The sequence below is a fragment of the Achroia grisella genome, unplaced genomic scaffold (genome assembly GCF_030625045.1).
Source record: "Achroia grisella isolate CSIRO2021 unplaced genomic scaffold, CSIRO_AGI_Agris_v1 utg869, whole genome shotgun sequence".
In the NCBI taxonomy this organism is placed as follows: domain Eukaryota; kingdom Metazoa; phylum Arthropoda; class Insecta; order Lepidoptera; family Pyralidae; genus Achroia; species Achroia grisella.
This window is the reverse complement of record NW_026713049.1, coordinates 1815442-1821907: the sequence shown is the minus strand read 5'-3', so window position 1 is coordinate 1821907 and position 6466 is coordinate 1815442.

Below are 6466 nucleotides of genomic sequence, written 5' to 3'. Positions count from 1 at the left end.
TTATATATATGTAGTAAGGAAAGCACAGAGATGCAATGTCTCTTAACAAGGCCAATGGGTCGAATCTGTCACAGAGACGTTGATTACCAATTATTCTGGCTGCTCGGTTCTGAATACGGTCAAATGGAAGTAACTGATATTGTGGTGCTCTCACCCAGAGATGAGAACAGTATTCCATATGTGTCCGGCTCTCTGCCTTGTATTGCAAGCGATGGGTCGCCGTGAAATACCGTCTCTCTATATTGAGTACACCTAACTTTTATAAACTGTTTTACTCTTGTCCTCCAAATGACCGCAAAACTAAATGTTACTGGATATAACAACGCCAAGGATCTCGAGATATGGCTTCATATTAAGAAGAGTGTCTTGAAACTGATGAGATAAGAGACATTGAGTATTTTTAACAGTAATTATGTCTTAAGTCAAAGAAGTAATTGAGCGTTTTTAAGTATTGATGCTGACAGCACGCAAGATATGGGCAGTAATATGATTAATTCATAAAAAGCATCAAAGATGAAAACAGATTTCTCTTCTGATTACTGTCACCAAAAACCATGAATATTTTCCCATAAATCGCTACATTTTCGTAATAATCTCTCGTCTATTATTACAACGTCTAATACCTTCGAAGTGACAGTTACATTTACATATAATTCTTTAGTAAAAATGGACCATTAATTTCGTCGGACGGAACCAAAATTACAGCCATTACAAACGTTTTTCACAATCGATCTGCCATGAGTTTTATTGTCTTTTTTACGGACAAATGACCCATGATTTGTTATCTGACTTTATATTTATTATATTACCATTCATTTAGAACGGACTCAATATGGAATTGTTTGAGTGCAATGCAGCCTTCTTTGTCTTTCATCGTCTATTTTCATTAATTTGTCAAAGGAATACTTTATGCAATTACTATAATTCTATCTTTAACTAGATTCTACTCGTCTTTGTAACACTGTATTATTAAAGAGTACAACAGATTTGCAGCTTTCCTTATTCGGGTAGCTAAGGTGTGGAACTTTATCAGCGTCAGTATTTTCTGGCTTTTAGAAAATTTGGTGTTTCAAATCAAGTTAATAAGCACTATTTGAGTTCGCATGAAATAGCTTAGGCCGGATTTACACTTAGCATCAAGTGAGATTGCGGTCAAACGCGCTGAAATTTTGTATTAAAAAAAAGAGTACAAAATCTCGCAATATTTTTACTACATATTCAGGCCTTGACTTTATGAAAACTTGTAAAGTCAATACTTTTTATTTATTCCATGATCACAAAATCTTCAGTAACTTGTTTCGTAACCCTAGATGGATCGTCTGAGGCGTTATCATCTGGGGTCATAGGCGTTTTTTCACACATTTCCCCACTATATCGCCATACCCATATTTCTCAGATTATATTGAAAATCCAACGTGACCATGGTATTGCTCTTGAGGTGAGCTCTTGAAAGAGCTCACCGCCATCTCTCGAATTACATTAAACAAAACCCACCCGTTTTAAAAAATACTATCTTTGTTTCAAAAAATGCTATCATGAAAAATATATACCCGATGAATTTGAAATAGCCTAAAAAAATATATAATAATGAATATTCTTACACGATTGTTTACCTAAATTGGGTAGCCGAATATTAATGTTGTGGTGAACGCAAAATTTGGCTTGCCCACATTTTGCTATGTACTTTGTGCTATATGTTTAAACTTTTTTTAACTAATTAGAATCATCCATTGATTTTTGAGTAATCGATATTTCACACCAAAGAGCTGGTTGAAAATATGAATTAACATGCAACGTTTTTTCGTATCAGCCAGTATTGAACTCAAGATATTGTCTAAATATGAATAGGAAACGTCCACACCACAACGTTGTGTCCTTATAAATAGATGATAAATACATAAAAACATTAATAATAGTATGATTAATGCTCACATTAAATATACAATTGGATTGCTTTCACTGAGCATGAGTTTCCTTCAACAAAAATTAGTAAAATTTATACGCAGCTTTACTTGATTAATGAAAGCGAATACTTGAAGCGAAGCGTTTGTAATCCTACATGAAAACAACGCCAGAATTTTGATAAGCTACTACGCACAGACATATAGAAATAGAAGATCCAAGTGATCCCGATTTACATAAAAACTATATGGAATTTTGGTGAAGATATTATGCGGATTAGCAATATAATTTATTAACTTTTATAATTTACACATTTGATATTACATTTCATACTAACTGTCTTACGGCTCGTAAGCTGTTTTCCAGTTATAGGATGAGATGACATTGTGACATGTGACATTGTCACATCTTAATCTCACGGAATGACAACGCATGAGTGATATGACCACGTATGTTGACCTAATGTCCTTGATACTGTTGTATATATAGGTGACGGTTACCATTTATCATCAGGTGGACAATTCTTGTTATTCTAATTACATAAAAAATACCTAAAACATATAAGTCACAAGTATATAAATATTTTATCGATAAATTAAGGATGCAACGGAATAGTAATGTTAAGTTTAAACCTGATGATTTTATGCCTAATAAATGTAAATGAAGCAACATAAGTGTTACATAGAATGGGACTGTATATACTATGCCTACCCTGTAAGGGATGTCATGTTGATATACAAGTATAGACGTGTCACTACTAAACTGTATACCTTGACAATATAAAAGTATTAAATAATTTAAAATCACTAGAAGAAGATTTATAGTACATAAAGTTCTTTGCTTACCTGTCTTGTCAATTTCTGTCAGAAAGAAACTTGCTTTATAAGCTATCTTCCGGGTTATAAGATGAGATATTTATTATTTTTATTTACAAACTAGTTTCAAGACCCACGAGTTCGTCTTCATATTTTTACATAAAAGTTATCGTGATACAATCAGAAGTAACTAAAAATATCTGAAATTTTATAAGGTCTGAATCATGTATTATATATCTACTAAATTATAGCTGTTATGCATACTGTATCGACTTACAATTTGGTTTTGATATGTTCGTTGTAATATTGTTGAAATAAATTAATAAATCTATATTCGTTATATTTGCTCCATTCAGACGTTTTGTCTCCAAAGAACAGACAGACTGATAATTTCGTATTTATCATATTAGTTTAAAATTAGATATTTAGTTATTTTGTTGATATATTATTCAAAGAATTTACAAAGTATAATACGGAGGTTTTGCACCTTAGTACTTTGCACACAAACAACCACCCATTAAAGTTGCTATGATCGTAATAATTAATTTTGGGTTGCTTGTAGTTATAAATATATAGCTGTTCATGTTAATAAATAATAGTTCCCTCAAGTATAATATGTATATATCATACTTCCATCTGAAAATAGGCGCCATTCAATATTATTTTACAATTCTGGGCGCAAAGCCGATTGTTAACAGAAGCTGATTATAAACAGATAGAAACATCTAGAATCTGCTTTTATAGTTTCATCAAATTGTTATCGACATTTGTTTACGAACATGTAATTCTAGAGTAATGTTGCCTAATTCTACTATCTTGTTTTTTTCCTAATTTAAATAATATATAATGGCGAAAACAATAGATATTTATATGCAAGTAGTAGTGACATCTACTTAAATATACGAGTATATCTGTGGAATTTAGCAAGCAATATATACGGGATTTTTATATCAAAACATCGTTAGCTATAACAAGAGTTTGAGCCTGGCAGTAATTTGGGGGATTCTCAATAAGACTACAGAACAATATATTTTCACATTGAGTTTAAAGAAAACAACAGCTGAGTTTCATGCTGTTGTGGTTACCTGAAGCCAATATTTTTGTTTCTAATCGTTCGAACATACAAAAATAAAAATTTATACCTCTTTATAATATTAACTAGCTTTTGCCCGCGGCTTCGCTCGCGATAATTGGTTTCCAAGGGGGGGAACCACGTGGAGGTAAATCTGACATGGTACTTTGCTAACAATAAGATCATCACTCCACATTATTAACAATCCCATTCTCCCCCCTTCCCATAAGTTAGTGGTAACGTGCAAAAATGGTAAAAGGGATTGTCAGTAATATGGATTGATGATGTTATTGCTTGCAATGTACCATGTTTGGTTGACCTCCACGGGGTCCCGCTGGAAACCATCATTATAAATTCTTGGGGAATTTGTCACGATGGCTAACTGACCTGACCTCATGCTCATCTTTTCTTCCTCCACTGGTGCCCCGCCAGCGTAAACCGATAGCGCAGGCAGGTGCACAATTCCATTGACATCCATAAAAAAAAGTACCAACATTGGGGTTAATAATAGAGATAAAGTTTTATTTAAGTTGTACGTCAGTATACTCAAATATGCCACCAGAGGCGCTAGTGTCGTCCTTCTTTTTTTTTTGTTAGCGCCAACATTTTTCTTTCTGTTACTTTTCTGTATAATACACACGTGTTCCCAATGATATGACAATATTCCAACAATACGTATTTGCTTCCAATATCCATTTATTAAGTTCAATCAGCGGACATTGCTCGGGGATATCAAACGATGCGTATGGAGTAAGGCACATGCGATAGCGACTCTTAATGTAATAATAGAAATATTTCAAATCACTTTAAAAATAACTTCAACCGAGATTGTTAAATGACTTCAAAGCTTTAATTAATCCTTTAAACATTTTTGTTATAATTTAAAAATATCATATTATTAATTTGCAAGTATCCTTGCAGTTAAAAATACAATAAGAATAACTTTTTATTGAATTTTCTTGCACAAATTCAGAATTGACATTGACAAATGCAGGATATATAGTTTTAGACAAAGAACAGAGAGTTATTAATTTCTCCTAATGATAATATTATATAGCAATACATAAAATACGAACAAATATTGTTTCTTATATATAGGAAGCTCAATGTTTGAACATTTCCTAAACACAACAAAATTAAAAGATTTTCATAATTGTGTAATTCACATTATTTAATTTATAATATACTCCATATTTTCGTATTGTGCATAAAATATTAATTATTTAACAAATTAACGCTCGGCGCTTATAACATGTACCACAGCTGCGTGCTCGATATTTCTTCATAAAATATTAGGGAGCCTATCTCGACCGGAGTAATCTTTCTTGGTGATCATATGGGAAATAACTGTGTTACTTTACGCGTATAAATTCAAAGACGCTTTTGACTACGTAAAATTTTCAAGCTGTTTTACGATCGGATTACATAATCATTGTTTCGTACAGTCTTGTCTGTATTTTAAATATTTGTATATCTATAGAATATAAATAGTCTATAAATTATATTGACTACCGATTTCAATAAAAATATTGAACTTTGTAGAAGGATTGTATACTAAGGGAGTAAATAACGAGGTGACTGAGAACAGGGATGAATGGAAGAGAAAAACATAAATACATGGGATAACGAAGCAGCAGTTAATAATATATAAATAAATAATCTCGGAACAATTATTTATTAATATATGAGATATATAAATATATAAAAGGGGTACCCATCCTGATCTCATCTATGTTCCAATATCTCTATTTCAGTAGTCAAGCTTTGCAAAACTTATTTTAGTTAAAGAGTAAGATATGGAAATGAAATTATAGAGTATCAAGGCATGATGCTTTTGTCCTTCGTAAGGTCCTTGCGTCACACATCGCGGCAATCACAAGGTATATATAACACGATGACCAGTAGGATTGTCTGCCTTTCTAATAGTATAAATAATAACTCTGTATAATTAACACAGCGCCGTCTAGTCCCACAGTATGCAGAGCATGTGTTTTTTTTATACTACCCTGGTGGCAAACAAGCACACGACCCAACCCATTGTGTTATGGATACTAGGCAACCGATATCTTTTTTATAAATACATTTGTTATGTTATGTAAACACCCAGATCGATACAAACAATCGTACTCGTGAAAACAAATGGTTGTACCGTGCAAGATATCGAACTCACGGCCATCGGAATTAAAGCTGTGTGATAAACGGCTAGACCACAGAGGTTGTCAATATAAAAATAGACACTTTCACCTTACCTACATATTTTCAATAAAATAAAGACACAATCATATTAATTTGAATAAAATAATGAAGTTCAGTTCTTTTTGACATAAAAATGATATTCACTCATTATTTACATAAAATAGCTACATAATAGAAGGTATTGTTAAAGTAAAAACATATTTAAGTTGAATTGGCTGAATAACTACTAATAGTACACATTGTTGTCTTAAGAATGAAACACAAAGAAATTTCTTTCTTTACAGTATTACAATTTCGACGGCTTTTGTTCACAATTCGCCAAAAACTGTTCAAAGATGAAGTCTCGCAAAAACAAGTAACACAAGTAAATATTTCCATTCATCGAAACAATGAATTGTGTTTAAAATTACTCTGTCAATTTCGGTTTAATAGAAATTCGTATAATTCGGAAACGTTAAGGTACGCTTTGTGAAAATTATAA